The sequence below is a fragment of the Neophocaena asiaeorientalis genome, unplaced genomic scaffold, assembly GCF_003031525.2.
Source record: "Neophocaena asiaeorientalis asiaeorientalis breed wild unplaced genomic scaffold, Neophocaena_asiaeorientalis_V1.1 scaffold46, whole genome shotgun sequence".
Taxonomy (NCBI): Eukaryota; Metazoa; Chordata; class Mammalia; order Artiodactyla; family Phocoenidae; genus Neophocaena; species Neophocaena asiaeorientalis.
Window position 1 is genome coordinate 13,106,936 of NW_020175393.1, and position 17,689 is coordinate 13,124,624.

General features: G+C 42.9%; 1 pseudogene; it reads right to left on the minus strand.

The window, feature by feature from the left end:
• Nucleotides 1-336: 336 nt before the first annotated feature.
• LOC112413901 (60S ribosomal protein L24 pseudogene) lies at nt 337-13,105 on the minus strand (annotated as a pseudogene).
• Between the last annotated feature and the right edge of the window lie 4,584 nt (nt 13,106-17,689).

Here is a 17,689-nt window from a genome sequence, read left to right on the forward strand (position 1 = left end):
TGGCTAACTCCTAGAAGGCTCTGAACAAATTTGTTGGGGGGAAAAAAAAAGCAGGGATGAGAGGAAATGAGTATAGAGGAAAGGGAAAGATGTGAATATGTATGCCTTGTTTTAAGAACGGAATCCCTTTTTTAGAGTCAGATCTTTATTTTAAAATCTCATCTAACAAATAATAATTAATTGATTTTAAAAATCTGATGTGGCAATTTGACATTTTCCACCAACTCAGGGAGCAGAAACCTTCACTTGACAATTTGACATTTTCCACCAACTCAGGGAGCAGAAACCTTCACTTGACAATTTGACATTTTCCACCAACTCAGGGAGCAGAAACCTTCACTTGACAATTTGACATTTTCCACCAACTCAGGGAGCAGAAACCTTCACGGGCTTCACAATATTTTTCTTAGGTGCTGCCTTCGAGGGAGGCTTAGCAGCAGCCTTTGCTGTATTTTTAGATGCTTTCTTAGCCCTCTTTTGCTTCCTTGGCAGCCCTGTTAGGTTGTTCTAGTTAAGCCTTTCTGATTCCTCTTAGCCCTTATATCAGCAAGGGCTATACCGGTGATGGCCTCTGGAATTTGACTATACCGTGGGCTCCTTTTAAAATTTCTTCAGCTCTCCCTTTTTGTGCTTTCTTCTGGAGAGAACAGTCCAGTTTACCTGCCAAGGATTCCTCTTGGAAAGGAACGCCAACTTGCAATTTGCATTATGAAGTTGGAAAACCTTCCAGTAGGTCCCGGTGTAGAGCCTCCGGTGTCCAGGGTAGATTGTATACCCACCAAAACTGCAGAGCTCGACCCTCTTGTCTGCGGCTGCTAGGGAAGAGGAAAGATGGCAAAGAGAAGAACTGGGTCTTGATTATTTAGTGCACATATGGAAATGAAGATAGTACCCTTGTAATAATAAGAGCTACTCAAAATTAGAATTTTCTCTCACAAACTTCAGCAAAATCTTTAGCGAAATTAAAAATGGGAGAACATTTGTCTTAACCTCTCATCCGTTTCGTCCCAGATGTCAGGTACTCTCCCAAAAGCATTTGCACTGCCAGAGGACAACTTTCTAACCCCAAAAGACCTCTAAAGGAAGGAATTGTGTATGTGGGAAAAGGGAGGGAAGGTTTTATGCGTGAGAACTTTAGGATTCTCTTCCTTTTCTCTGGGTCAACAGAATTCCCCACTGAATCAAGGAGTAATTAGAGGTTCCACCTTGAGCCCTCACGCCCTTTCCCTCTATAAGTCCTCCTGCCCAGTGTTGAACACATTGGTGGACTTAATAATTAACTGATCACTGATCATCTTTTTGGGCTTCCCCTCCAAAGGACCTTTTTCTGCCCTGGAAGCCTCCGCACCTACAGATCTTTGTGCCACACGGGAATTTTTTTTTTTTTTAAGAAAAATCTGTAGGTGAAAAATTACTAGTGAAACTGTGTGCGTATATGTGCATGCAACATGAAAGTATAGCAGCACCTAAGGAGCTCAAATCTTGGTTCCTATAAAACTGCAAATGGATGTGGTATTAATAAAAAAAGAACATAGTGGAAAAACATAACTGTGTGTTTGCTGTGCCATCTGTCCCCACCTTCCCTTCTCTGTGTTCACGGCCCTAACTTAGGATCCCTAGTATCTCACATCTTGTTCCTGATTGACCTAACAATTTATCTCCTCTCCATCAATTTCCATCCTCCATCAACTAGTCTTAAAATGCTATTCTGATTCTGCTCTCAGCTGTGCCCTATTATGAAGAATTAAGAATAGACTCTGTCATCAGCATGTCTCCTGGGCTGCTGCTTCAAGTTTCTGCTTTCTTGGGTGGAATTTAGTCCTTCCTATTCTCCAAACAGAGTACTTTTTACAGGTTCCTACTGTTAGAATTCATTGTTGTTGTGTCTGTTTCCACACAAGATTGTGATCCCCCAGGATCCAGCCATGCCTTAGTTCTCTGGAGCTCTGTGGCTCTGGCCCAATTCACTCACTTACATGACTTGTTTGTTGAATGAGTAATGGGCATGAAAGAAACATTTTTAAAGTAATTGGGAAGCTACAGTGTTCAAAGCTCCCCACAGTTTGGAGTGAGACCAATGTAATGTAGTAAAAAAGTAAAGATTTGGGACTAGACAAACTCAAAGTTTCAGTTTAATCCCTGTGACTGAGTAGCTGTGTTGGACAAGTTCTATAGCTCCCTGAGCCTCAGGTACTTCCATCTGGTTGTTATGAGGATAGGATGCAGGCTGTCGTGTTTCACATCCTGACGACCTCTTGCCAGCTATGAGATATTAGGCAAGTTACTTCACCTCTTTGTATTGTACTTAACTTTTATGGATATGCAAAGTAAACCTCAACAAAGCAATTTTTATTTATTTTTTATTTTTTTAAATTAATTAATTAATTTATTTTTTGGCTGCATTGGTTCTTCATTGCTGTGCATGGGCTTTCTCTAGCAGCAGGGGCTACTCTTCGTTGCAGTGTGCGGGCTTCTCATTGCGGTGGCTTCTCTTGTTGCAGAGCATGGGCTCTAGGCGCACGGGCTTCAGTAGTTGTGGCCCGCTGGCTCTAGAGCGCAGGCTCAGTAGCTGTGGCGCACGGGCCCAGCCGCTCCGCAGCATGTGGGATCTTCCTGGACCAGGGCTCAAACCCGTGTCCCCTGCATTGGCAGGCAGATTCCCAATGACTGCGCCACCAGGGAAGCCCAAAAAAGCTGTTTTTAAAAAAAGGAAGGGAAAGCTACCCAGGTCTTGTCTTCCCTCCACGGGTGAGAATTGCTCTTCTTAAGCATTCAGGCAGTGCTTTGTTCATCGTGACCGCTTGGCACGATGTGTGCATCAAAATGTAACTGGATTGATGTCAATGTATGGGACAAATGGCCTCTATGTTAAAGCCAGGTTTTAATTACTTTAACTTCCTTGGAAGGCTATAGCCCTTCATAGAAATTTGTATTACATTAAAAGGCGTAGAGTCCTTTGGCCCAGGTGCCTTGGCAGTCACCCTGGAGTGATTGGCTTCCTGGGGACGACCATGACATGGAAACTAGAAGGGCACTCCCTGTGCACTCCCACCATGCAGGGCACACAGCTCCCTGCACCCCCCAAAATTGGAAGCACCCCTTTTCCCAGTGAATCTTGGGGAAATGGGCTGGTAACATAGCCATGAAATTGTCCATTTGGCTTAAGGATTTGAGATGGACTTCTGCTTTCAGTACCCTGCCTTACCAGCTAACCTGTATTTTCTCTGTCTGGGAGCAGTAGGATGAAACTGAACTATTTGTGTGGTTTGGTGTATCATTACGGGGCTATGTGAAATTATGAGTTTAAATGAACTAGAAAGAGAGAATCCTCTTTGACTGTGGGTGTTGCCTGGTTATCTAGAGAAAAGAGTGATTACCTACTTTAGATTTGTCATAGGAAAAATAAAGTGTCCAGCTCCCTTTGTGACAGCAGAGTAAGGAGCGACTGGGTCACTGATGTATTAGTGGAGGGTGAAACAAAGGATCTGGTTTCCCCCGGCTGACACCCCGTTTAAAAACATAGAGATAAATGAGTATAGCTTCTCGGGTTTCCTTGGTGGTGCAGGGGTTGAAAGTCCACCTGCCGATGCAGGGGACACGGGTTCGTGCCCTTGTCCGGGAAGATCCCACATGCTGCAGAGCAACTAAGCCCATGCTACTCAACTACTGAGCCTGCGCTCTAGAGCCCGCAAGCCACAACTACTGAGCCCGCGCACCACAACTACTGAAGCCCGCACACCTAGAGCCCGAGCTCTGCCACGAGAGAAGCCACCACAATGAGAAGCTCGTGCACTGCAACGCAAGAGTAGTCCACACTCGCCACAGCTAGAGAAAGGCCACGCATAGCAACAAAGACCCAACGCAGCCAAAAATAAAAATAAATAGATAAATAAATAAATTTATTAAAAAGAAAAAGAAACTCATTGGTATGGAAAGGACAGATATTGAATGCCATGAAAGGAGTCGCTTTGTGGAGTCCCAGGGGATATAAATGCATAAACATAAGGCTTCTGATATGTTTGGGAACCACAACAGCCAGTATAAACAAATCATCTTTAAACCTGTAACTTGAAAAAAAAAATACAAAAGGAGATAGGAAAATGAAGAAATTACTTTTGCCAAAATGCCTTTCAAACAATAAGAGGGAGGACGAGGGGATAAATAATAGATTGGATGGTTTTAAGAGGCCTTAGTAACCATTTAAGTACATTATTTGAAATTTCTGAATATTTACCACAGAAAGCCTGTGATAAACACAATCCATGTTGATTATTTGCCTGCCATTAAAATTCACACACACACACACACACACACACAATTTTTTCAGGCCAAGTCTTTTTAAAATATCCTCTTGAGAAGACTTACTCAATGGAAAACAACATTAATTATTGGATTACTTCATCCAGGCAACGGAAACCATGCAAAACGCTCAACTTTTTGGTGCAGACATATTTCTGGAGTCATGCCCTCAACTTTGAATGCAATGGCATTCATTGATGCAGTTCTGTACACAAAATCTGAAACGCAGCCTAGGTGATAGTATTTAATGAGCTGACTGCCTTTAACAGAAACCACAGAAATGGAGTAACATGGATATCATATCTATGATTTAAAAGTGAGATCATTGCCGTGTTTTCCAGTTTGGGAGAGAAATAGGAAAGTAGGAACCTGAATGCAGGAGAGGAGTATCCACAGAAGCTAAGAGGACCATATTAACTTTTGGTTCTAAAGGGGTACAGGTCAAATGACGTTTTCTTCCTTCTTTCCTTCCTTCCTGTCTTCCCTCCTCCTTCCTCCCCTTCTCCTTCTTTCCATCTCACAAATTCCCTGTTTGTAAAGTTCAGGCAAGCTTTTAATTTTTTTCATGTAAAGTACCAGGAAGTTCCCCATCTTTGAAACCTAGAGCAATTAACCAATTTGAGGGAAGAATGGAATTCAACTTATTCCAAAGCCATCTGGAAAATCAGCAGTGTCCTTACACTGCTGTCCATACTGCTTTATGAGAAAATGAGACATGGTAACCAAATGGCCTTTTATTAAGCAGTCTATCCATTTCCAAAATATTATCGTAATAGCTCAAGAAACCACTGAGAATAAGAAATAAGTCTTGCTTGAATCAAATGTGAGGAATATGAAAGCCGCGTGCATCCTTCTCCTCTGGGATTGGTCCATGTGGCACATTAGAAGGGTATATTTTTTCTTGCCCTTTTAACTCATGTAGAGCTGCAGTGTCAGAACTGGTTGTAAGGGGTGTAATCCTGAAGAATCTTACGCAGAAGAGCAAGATGCTGAAGGGTCTGAAGGGTCAGACATTGTCTGGGATGCTCCAGAGATGCTTTTCTTTCCCTGTGATTCCCTTAGCTCTCAAAGTCAGGTTTTTAAACCAGTTTTATTCCAATTCCTTCTTTCCTTGTTCAAATTTACTCTTTTTTTTTTCCCTTTTTTTTGGCTATTGGGTCTTCATTGCTGAGCGTGGGCTTTCTCTAGTTGAGGCGAGCGGGGGCTACTCTTCATTGCGGTGCACGGGTTTCTCGTCGTGGTGGCTTCTCTTGCTGTGGAGCACGGGCTCTAGGCGCGTGGGCTTCAGTAGTTGTGACGTGCGGGCTCAGTAGTTATGGCGCATGGGTTTAGTTGCTTCGCGGCATGTGGGATCTTCGTTCCCTGACCAGGAATCGAACCCGTGTCCCCTGCATTGGCAGGCGGATTCTTAACCACTGTGCCACCAGGGACGTCCCCAAATTTACTCTTGACTAGGGTAGGCAGGAGCTTTAATTTCTTTCTAAAATTACCTCATGCTTTAAGAGTGTCTTTAAAATCTCAATGTCTTTAAAAGATCTGCATGAACATCGAAATGTCTCTATTTCTGTTTTGCAAATCTAGTAACAATGAGTCTCCATCAATGGCTCTGATCTTACAATGATCAATGTGGTCAGCAGAAGCAAAACCCAAATGCTTGACTAAGTGTTCCTAATAACATGAAATGTCACAGGACAGTGAGTCGGCGTGTGAAGTCACTCATACTTTGCACTTGGAAAGTATACTTAGTATCCTTAGTGCCTGCTTTTATTAACTAGATTTTTAATTACAAATGTGCTCTCATTTAAACAAGTAAAAGCATAGTGAAACTATGCTATAAAAGTATAGTAAACGTTAATAATCTCTCCCCTCATCACCTCATCCCCACTCCCCAAACTACACTCCCCACTTTCAAGCAAACACTTTGAATTCCAGTCAAGTCAAGGGCTCATGAGTACCTGCGAGCATCCTTTAGTGCAGGCTGCAACTCAGGGAAGAAAGGAAGCAATCACAGGGGTCCCTTCTCTTCTGTGGATAGAAAGATTGGGCTATAGATGCCACCAGACATACCATGGGGCTGTGCTGCAGAAGAAGGATCCCACCTCTCTGTGACTCTTCCTTTTTGTGGGGCACATATTGGGATGTGCTTGCAAGTAGGGAAAAAGAGCTTTGCGCTTGAGTACCAAAAGGGTGAGCATGGGTGCCAGCTGTTCCCAGGCTTCTAGGACCATTATCTGCTAGCACCTGATAGCCTTGTGAGAAACTGAGTTGGAGTCTCACCTCCCCAACCCCAGGGAGGAGCAGTCCCTGACCCAGCCCACTTACTGCTACTGACACTAAATGAGACTCAGGGGCCAAATATCCAAGTATTCTGCTTGTCTCTTTAGAATAACTTATGTTAAAAGCTTTCTTTGTGTTTATCCATGTGTGCATATCTATATCTCTCTGTAGATGTAGACATATGTATTGTATGTATCAATGTATGTATATGTATGCATCCTCCATATATATCTATACAGTACGTGTATGTTATGTATGTGACACATAACACATATATAAAGTGGGGATTTTTTGGTTGGGTTTTTTTTGTTTGTTTGTTTGTTTGTTTTTTGGCCGCGTCGTGCAGCTTGTGGGATCTTAGTTCCCTGACCAGGGCAGTGAAAGCACTGATTCCTAACTACTGGACCACCAGGGAATTCCCGTAAAGGGTTTTTTTTAGTATCAAAACAAAAAAGGAAATGAAATCTTACTAGACATATTATTCTGCAACTTTTTTGTTTTAATTCCGTGATTAAAGTTGAGGAAATTGAGGGCCAGAAAGGTTAAATGATTACAGTCCAGGACTAGGAACCATTTAGTGACTGAACAGAATTGAAATCTTTATGTCTTCATCCCCTACACTGCCTGGTCTTGATGCTACCCTCAAAGCAACACAGACCTTGCCTGAGATGGGATTGGTAGATGCAAGACCCTTTGCTGGTGCAAAGCTGCACCATTTCTGCTCCTCTACAGAATTGCAATTCATTCCAGATCCTGCAGAGCTGAAGCATCTGACTAGGCGGGTCTTCCTTTTTGTTCCTGTCTAATAAAGAGACAACAAGTCCCAGGGAGGGTCCTCTGGGCCTGAAAGTGGCAGATGCCCTAGAGGCAGAGTAAATAAGTAACCCAGAGAGATCAACTCTAAAAAGTCTGTCCTCTCTAATCCTTGTCACAAAGTCCGTTTGTATCTAATATATATTTATCTTGGTGGAAGATGGCAGCTTTGTTTCATTATGAGGACAATAAATCTGTCTCTTCTTGGCACAATGCCGTTTCTCAGTTTAGGGGAGTGTTTTCTAAGTGTCTTTGTCTTGTTATTCTGTGTTATTTAGATGAAAAATTCCGGGGACAGTTGTCAGATATTACATTGTATTTTTCGGGATTGTTTAAGAATAGAGAATGTGTATACCCGTAACAAACTCCAGGTACATAACAGTAAATGGATAAATGATATTAATGTGTATACAAGCTCTTCTAAATGAACTGTCAAGTATTATACTGTAACAACTGAGACGGTATTCATGGCACTACACCATTTGATATAAGGGACTTGAGCATCCTTGGATTTTGGTACCCACAGGGTCTCCAATCCCCCAGGGGATACTGAGGACATCTGTATAATGCTGGTAACGTTAAGTACTTTGAAGAAAAACAAAACTAGAATGGGGACAAGAGAGCAGTGGGAGGTGGCATTTCAGGTAGAATCGTCAAAGAAGGCCTCGCTGGTAGATGACATTGGAACTAAGCCTGAATCAAGTGAGGGAGTGAGATGGTGGATATATATTAGGGGGCAGAAGGAAAGGCAAGATTTGAATACATAGCAGATAAATATCACTACCTCAGTGACCTACTTATAGAAATGTTCTTCTACGTAAATGAGCACAAAGTATTTTCATTTCCTAGACACTTAGCTATACCACTGTACCCTTCCTATCTGCTCATCAAATTTTTTATTAAATAAAGATGTCTATATAACAGATGCCATTGACCCTCCATCTCCTTCAGAGTTAAGTGTCAAAGTATCATCAATGGCCCCAAAGTTCTACCTACTCTGCCCTGCCTGTAACCTTCTCCCTCCCCTCCCTCCCCTCTGCAATTCCCCTTCTGACCCCATTTCCTACTACTGTGCCTTTCCCTCACTCAATTCAGCCACTCTGGCCTCCTTCGTGGCCTTGGAACTTTCCAGTCATACTTCAGCTTCAGGACCTTGGTACTTGCTTTTTCATTTGGCCAGGATGCTCTCCACCCACATGGCTTTTATGAATCACTCCCTCACCGCTCCCTGGTCCTGACCCACATGCTGCCTCCTCGAGCGTCCTTTCTTGACTAGCCTTTCTACAATTGCAGCCTCACCCCACAAACAAACTCCTTATCCCTCTTCCCTGCCTTATTTTCTCCTTAGGGTTTAATATCAGCTAACACACCATAGTCTAAGGTCTTATCTAATTTTCTTGTGTGTCCATGAGGTCAAGGATTTGCGGGGGGTTGATTTGGGGGGAGGGGTTTTTGGGGGGTGTTGCTCACTGTTGTACTGCCAGCACCCAGGACAGAGCCAAGCAACCTGGTAGGCACTCAGTAAGTACTTGTTGAATGAATGAACGATTGACAACTTACTTGACAAAATGATCAGCTTTTTCACACTGTTTAGCATTTCAACAGGTCACGTCAGAACCATAAAGACATAGTTAAACCTGGGCTTAATCTAGGACAGGTCAAACTCACTGTGCATTTTCTGTATCAGGGATAGTTAGGATCCAGGATTGAGATATGAAGCAAGCCAAATACTACCAGGGGAGCCAGACAAAGCCCTTGCACTGGGAGCTGTCTAGATGAAGGGCTGTTGTGATGCTGTGATTTATAAGAAGAAATATATATAATAAGAATATGTATATATATTCAAACTTCTTTCTGGCACAGAGCTCCAAAAACCCTTGGAATTTCCCAAGTGAAGAGAGCAACAAAGGTGTCTTGTTATGTTGATGGGTGACTTTTGGAAGGAACCTAAGGAGGCTAACTTGCCAGGAGAACCAACCATTTAATTAGAGGGTTGGAACATTCAGTCCCAATTTGCACCCCGCTCCAACCTCTGGAAAGGGGAGAGGGGCTGGAAGTTTAATCAGTGGCCAATGGCCAATGATTTAATCAGTCATGCCTGTGTAATGAAGACTCCATAAAACCCTAAAAAGACAGGGTTTGGAGAACTTCCAGGCTGGTGAACATGTGGAGATTCAGGGAAAATGGTGTACTTGGGAACCATTGGTGCACATGGTAGCCCTGTGCCCTTTCCTCATATCTTGCCCTATGCATCTCTTCCACCTGGTTGTTCTTGAGTTATATCATTTTTTTTCAAAAATTGGTAATCTAGTAAGTAAAACGTTCTGAGTTCAGTGCGCTGGCAAATTAATCAACCCCCCAAGTAGGGGGTTGTGGGAATCTCTGATCTATAGTCTGTTGGTCAGAAGCCCAAGTGACTGCCTGGACTTGTAATTGGCGTCTGAAGTAGGAGGGGAGACAGTCTTGTAGGACTGAGTCCTTAGCCTGTGGGATCTGATGCTATCTCCAAGTCATCCCTCTGTATCTGCAGGGGGATTGTTTCCAGGAGCCCCTCTTATACCAAAATCTGAGGATATTCAAGTCCCCTGTATAAAATGGCATAGTATAGCAGGCCCTCCACATCCACGAATGCAGAAACCGGAGACAGAAAGGACCAACTGCCGTGTTAGAATTGGGTTGAATTGTAGGACACGCCGCTGGAGTCAGAGAATTACTTGGATGTACGGGATCCCCCTGCCCCCATGAACACACACATATATGTTGGAAATTCACTCTAGAACTTTAAGCTGTGTGACACTCAGGACGGAGAAGTTGCCTCCAGCTACTCAATGGAGACTTGTTGGAGGAAGGACTGGACACTGTTTATGGGTTAGCTCCCCATACATAGCTGGTCTTTAAGCCGCCCATCCAAGAACTCCTATACCCACTCTTTTCCCTTCTCCTCCACACCTGGCAACCAGCATCCTCTCAACTCAGGGAACGTGCTGCTGTCCCTCCAGTGGAAGGGTTGATAAGACCTATTTGTCTTCACTGAAATGTGAGCTAATCCTTATGGCTTCATCACTACTGGATGGGAAATTGACCCCACCAAGCCGCTGGGGGAATGCCTTGAGAAGTTTCACCACTTAGTTACCATCGTGTGGTGTATCTAACACTCAGTAATGTGCTCAATAAATGCTGGCTCATGAATTAGTTATCTATTATTTCTGTCTCTGGTCAATATAGAGCATTTACTCTAGAGTTCTCTACAAGACTGTGGGCATTGTGTACCTTGTTGGTCATTAGATTATGCCCTAGGGATTGGTAGATGAAAGTAAGCCTGTCCCAAATGTCATATTTCAGAGTCCTAAGTATAAAAATCCATAATCGGCTGCCTCTTTAAGAACAAAGAGAATGATGGCTTGTCTTCCCCAAGAAGGATATGCAAGATGGACACAAACAAAAAGTCATTGCTGTAGGGACATGAGATTTTTAAATGACCTGGGAAAACCCGGTGGTATGGTGCCCTGGAGTTAACCCTGTGACTATAAAAACCAAGCTGGGAACAAGGCTCTCATCAACACTTACGCAAATGCTCTCAGGAGAGAATGCTACGACTGATGTTGGGTCCCCCAGGATGCTGCGGAAGTTTGAAGATAATCACCTGTGACACTCAGGCTTTCCTTGGGACACAGTTTTAAACAACTGACCTTAATTTCTGAGCTGAGTGGATGCCAAAATTGGATTTCTGCTCAGTTGGAACCAAATTCATTCCTAGCCATCTCTCAAGTGAGTTGGCAATACTTGCTTTGCATTCTTTGTCCTACTTATGCAGAATTAATTTGGGGTCATTTTGAAGTCGTTCTCCTTCGGGCTGGGAAGGGGGGAGGGAAGCAGCACGTGGCCTTCCGGGCCCACGTGGCATTCCGGACTCACGTTAACCTCTGGGTGTGTGTGTCTGCTTTGTTCTCCACTTCCTGCAAAGTCTTGTTCAAGTAATATGGTGAGCAACTCTACAATTAGAGTTCACATCAATTTCACAAATATTTGTTGAGTAATCACCATCAGGTTGGGTACCCTGTTAAATGCTGGGGTGGCTGGCCTGGAGGAAGAGTACGGTTTACAGAGAAATTGATGGAGGAAAGAATACAGCTCTGGAGTCAGACTCTGGCTTCTAACCCTGGCTCCGCTACAGACCAGCAGGGAGAACTTGGGCAAGTCGTACACACACCACATCCCCTCCACTGCAAAATGGGGTCATAATCCCAAATTTGAGGAAATTGTATTTGCAAACAAATTCAAATCATACATATCTCTAAAATAGCATAATAAACACACACACACACACACATACAACACGTAATAATAAAATCCCTTATTATATTCTTTTCAGTGTATCATTAATCCCTAATCTCTAGAAGTGGGCAACTGAGAAAGGGAAATAGGCCTCACACACTCAAAACAAGTACAGAGAATCACAGACGGCAAGAGACCAGATTCACATCGCTGTTACGGGGAGCAGCCAAAGTAGGCACATGTTTCAAAATGTACATTGGAGGAAATAAGTGCTGTGAGCAATAAGAAAGCACTGCTTTCCTGCTTAGGGATTTGTTTCCCCCATCGTCTATCATCCAAGCCTCAGTGCTTACGTAATTAGAAAATGCAGGGTGTTTTGCTCTCACTGTGGTGAGTGTACCTAATTTAAATTCCATTGCATTCCAGTCCGGATCAACATATAAATTAAAAGCTGTTGGACTCTCTGAGATGAGATACAACTTTTGACTTTTCTGCTTGAAGGACCAGTACCATTGCCACTCTACTAAATAACCGAAAAAAGAAAAGCTTTTTTATCTCCCCTCACCCTCATGGACTATAAAATCAAAAAGACAGGGAAGGGGCTTCCCTGGTGGCGCAGTGGTTGAGAGTCTGCCTGCCAAGGCAGGGGACGCGGGTTCGTGCCCCGGTCCGGGAAGATCCCACATGCCGCAGAGCGGCTGGACCCGTGAGCCATGGCCGCTGAGACGGCGCGTCCGGAGCCCGTGCTCCGCAATGCGAGAGGCCACAACAGTGAGAGGCCCGCGTACCGCAAAAAAAAAAAAAAAAAAAAAAAAAGACAGGGAAAATCATGCCCAAAGTTTGACTGAGGAAGAGTCTGATTTATTAATAAAATTGCTCCCAAGAGTTATAATAATGTATATATGTGCATGTAATAATAAAACATATTGTAATAATGTGTATGTGTGTATATGTAACAGTGATGTGTATATGTAATAATGTGTACGTTCACGTAGGTATATGTATTCGTATAATTCATATATGTGTATGTGATGTTATAATAACATAACAACTATCATCAATGGCCAATCTATACAGAGGCTCTAACTTTTTGCACATGTGAGATCTTTTAAGGTCAGTGACCCTCTAAGTATAAAAACAGAACGTGTGAAACCCCACGTATGGGTGTTCAGAGCTTCAGGAAGCAGGTGACATGTGAGTGAAACAGATATTTAAGGCATCCACTATCCTCCAGAAGTGAGCATTTCTGGTTTTCTGACTTGAAGATGTAGATATTTTCAACCTCTTAATTCTAGGCTGCCTTATTCTTGTCTCCTATGGTGGGGCACACACCCTATGAACAAGGCCGGTTTCATCCAAGAAAAACAGCCTTTGCCAGGACACTTCCTCCTCTCTCACCTGATGGCAAAGCAGTTGGCCTATCTTTGCGTGACATCAACATCTTGAAGTGTGCACAAATGATCACTTTACCAAAACGTCTAAAACGTCCACTAAAAACTAATTCTATCTTAATTTAATAATGACAGTCTCTCTTTGAAAACCAGTTTCTGGTCATTGAGTCAAACGATTATGTGATCAGATTCTTCCCATATCCTGCTAACAGAGCTTGATGATTTTAATTCATGATCATTTTTAACTATTTCATGCAGACAGGTTTTTTTTTTTTTTTTTTTAACCCCTAAAGCGTTCACAATGCCGAGATTTTAAATAGAAACGCATCCTTCCAGGCAGCTTTGGTAGACTATTCATTTTTCTCCCCTTCCAAGGTGAGCCTATGTGGGCTGGATCTCAGAGTGTTACTGATAGTGTTCCTTTTTTAAGGAGGTTCCCTAATTGAAGGTGGGGAAAAGTTGGCTGTGTAAAAGGAAAATATTCTCTTTTTATACAGTTATTGAGTAATTTGGAAGACATTGTAGAAATCATCTAAGTCTCCTCTGTAAAATGTGGGGGCTGAATCGAATTTCCTTCGTATCTCCTCCTGGTTTTAGCATTCTGTGAGTCTGTCACCCACTCAGCTTTGAACTGGGGAAGAATTATCTCAGGATGTCCAAAGTCCCTCACAGGGCCTGGCCCACAGTAGGCCCCCATTACTGGTTTGTTAATAAATGAATTAATCATCTTGCCTTTTTTATGCTTCATTCTGTCGACTGAAAAAATGCACAACGTAAAATTTGAGAATTATGTTTTATCCAGTGGACTTGCGAGGACTTGAGCCCAGGAGACAGCCTCTCAGATGGCTCTGGGGGACTGCTCCACAGAGGTAGGGGGGGAGCCAGGATATAGAGGAGTTTTCCCAGGTAGTCAGAACCTCAAAAGATTACTGCTAATTAAAGAAAATCATACATCTCGAGTGAATGAATAATTGAGTGCTTTTCTCTATATGGGAAGATGCGAGTCTGGGTTCACTGAAATCATTCCTTTGATACGCACCATAACTATCTAAGGCCAGTATCCTGGTTTTTTTGTTTTGTTTTGTTGTTGTTGTTGTTTTTTTAACCCATCCTGAATCCCCTCAGGGTGAACAGTCAGGAGGTGGCGTGGTGGCTGATGGCTTGATGGCCACAACATCCTGATATGGCAGGTGACATTTTTCATCCACAATTCCAATACCTTCTGAATATAGCAAGAATCATACTTTGCCAGTAATGGCTCACAATTCTGTTGTTTAGCATCACAGAATCTTAAATTTTCCCATTTTATGTTTTATTCTGTCGCCGTAGGGTACATACACATTCACTAACTACTTCTCAGTGCTGGTGATTTTTGCTTGCGGTCCTTCATTCGTTCAGTAACTATTTGCAGAGTGCCTCCTGTAGGCACTGGTAGGTATTACAGTGCTGAACTAGACACACTTCCCCCTAGCAAGGAACTTACAGTACATGAAGGAGACAGACAAGTTAATATAAAATAACACAGCTGCTGTGAAGGGTAAACACAAGGGGCTGTGAAAATGGAGGAGTAGCTGACCTGGTCTGAAGAATTTAGGGAAGGTTTCCCAAAGGAAATAATTTTTTTTTTTTTTCGGTACGCGGGCCTCTCACTGCTGTGGCCTCTCCCGTTGCGGAGCACAGGCTCTGGACGCGCAGGCTCAGCGGCCATGGCTCACGGGCCCAGCCGCTCCGCGGCATGTGGGATCTTCCCGGACCCGGGCACGAACCCGCGTCCCCTGCATCGGCAGGCGGACTGTCAACCACTGCGCCACCAGGGAAGCCCCAAAGGAAATAAATTAAAAATTCAACCCTTAGAAGTAGATAGGAGTTAGCCAAGTGAAAGTGAGGAGGTAAACAGCATTGAAGGCAATGAGAACTAAGATTGCTGCATTGGTGTTTATTTAAAGGGCAAAAAGAAGATTCTAGAAAGAGTTTAAGCAGGGGAGTGATAACGATCTAAATTGTGTTTTAGAAAGATCTTTCTAGTTGCAATTGGAAAATTGGAAAAGGACGAGATCAGAGGCCGAAGTGTAGGCAGGCTTTTAGAGGGGCAGCGAGGATGAAGATAGTAGCAGCAGACGTGAAGAGAATTAGATGGATTCTGGATACACGGAGGAAGAGAGACAATGAGTGTATATGTGTGCATGTTGGAGATGCTGGAGGAAAGAAGTGAAGTGTGATATTTGCTTGGAGAAATTGGATGGATGGTGTGTCACTCACCGAGGTAAGAATCACCCTCCAAAACAGCAACATTTTGGGAGGGGAGGGAAGTGATGACGAGTTCCATAGGGTAGCCAAGAGACATCCAAGATGAGCTGTCCGAGAGCCAGATGATTATATGGGTCTGGATCTCAGGAGAGAGTTTGGGGTTAAAATGATAGAATTGATAGTCATCAACATATAAATAGAAACTGAAGCTGTTAGAACGCATATCCTGGGGAGGAGAAGAGGACTGAGGAAACCTAGGAAATACCAGTCCTTAAAGGTCATTCAAGGGAATCCCCTGGCAGTCCAGTGGTTCTGACTCTGCACTTTCACGGCTAAGCGTCCAGGTTCGATCCCTGGTCAGGGAGCTGAGATCCCACAAGCTGCGCAGTGCGGCAAAACAAACAAACAAACAAACAAACAAAACTCCACGTCATTCAAAATACTCATCTTCCTGAGTGGGAGGTTGGTGTTAGCAGATGTAAGCTATTATATATGGAATGGATAAACAGCAAGGTCCTACTGTACAGCACAGGGAACTATATTCAGTGTCCTGTGATAAAGGATAATGGAAAAGAATATATAAAAAAGAATGTATATGGATGTATAACTGAATCACTTTGCTCTACTGCAGGAATTAACACAACATTGTAAATCAACTATACTTCAATAAAAGAAAAAAAACTTAGCTTCCTGAGCGATGTCACCGGCTCAGTCTCCATTGCTAAGGACCAGATTCACTCTAGGTGGTAAAGAATCTGACGAGGTACTTTCTCGTCGCAACCGGGAGCTCCCTGGAGGACAGAGCCAGGCCCGAGGCACTTAAGGATGTCTCGCATAAATGATTACTCAGTCAAAAGGATTGGCAAATATTCCTTGGTCACATGGGTGTGGAGTAGAGGAAAATTATTGTGAAGTATGTGGGTGCAAAGGTATGCTTCTGAGATGAACGCAAGCGTGTTTTCATAGATTGCAGTGAGCACAACGGACATAAGATACAATATCATAAAAATCCATCTAGGACGGATGTGTCTTGTGATTGTCTCTAAGCCGTTACTGGGGCCAGGGCAGGGGCGGCACAGTTCTCTGCTTTCGCCATCTTCCCAAATCACAGACACAGCCTGGAGAAGATGGCAGCCGTGAAGGTATCAGCAGAATGAAGTCTGTAAAGAGCTACAACTACAGAGAACACTTTTACCCCTGGTAACAAACTGAAAGCAAGAGCTTTGGACCCAAGACTTGAGTCACAGACATATGATATCTGGGCGATCACAGAGGCTGGTCTCAGAAGTATTTCTGCAAACAGGGTTAGGCAGAAATCCGTAACTAAGCAAATCATAGTTTCTTTTATAATTTTATAAAGCCCTGGGAAGATTGTAGTGATTTTTTTATTTTGTTTCGTTTTGTTTCACATAATCCAGAGCTATTTGCGATCCCATCTGTTGAAAGCTTCCAAGCTTGCTGTCAATCTTAGAACAAATGTTTTGATTTACTAAGGAGCTTAAATCAGATAAGAGATTCTGGAGGATGTGGAACCATCCAAAAATTGTTATCTTAAGAGATTTAGTTACTTCTTAATCATGCATCTGCTACAAACTTCATGTTTTAAAAAGCTAACTTTCTGCCGGCGCTCCAGTTCTAAGAATATAATGAATCCCTGAGATTAGACCTCTTGGTAAAAATAGACTTGTGGATTAGTGGCAGATAATAGGGTACCCAAAATGGAATCATATATACTGCTTAAAAGCCTCTCAAAGTTTTAAGCTATTTGAACTTTAACAGGAATCTGAATATACGTTGGCCCAAGATGATTTTGTAAATAAAAATCCATCACTTTTAATTTCCTTTGTAGTGGAATATTCTAATTAAAATGAAGCTCTGTGTTTTCATTGAGTATTTTTTAGTTGAGATGTAATTGACATATAACATTACACTAACTTCAAGTGTACAACATGATTCATTATTTGTGTATATTGTAAATGATCACCACAGTTAACATCCATCACCATGCAAGAACTTGTAAGACCTACACTCTTAGCAACTTTCAAATATGCAATGCAATATTATTAACTATAGTCACCGTGCTGTACGTTACATTCCCGTGACGTATTTATTTTATAACTGAGATTTTGTGCCTTTTGACCCCCTTCACACCCATTTTGCCCACCTCCAACCCCCGCCTCTGGCAACCAACAATCTGTTCTCTGTATTTATGAGTACTCAGTGTTTATTATATTTAAGGCACTTTGGTGGGGTTTGCTGAGCTGTTAGTGAGTATCTGAAAGAAAGCCTGGTTTAAGTTCACCCTGCAGAAGTCTTGCTTTTGACAGTTTCTCATATTAGCCACGAGGTGGCAGCATCCACCCAAGACAATGCTGCTCTTCTAAGAA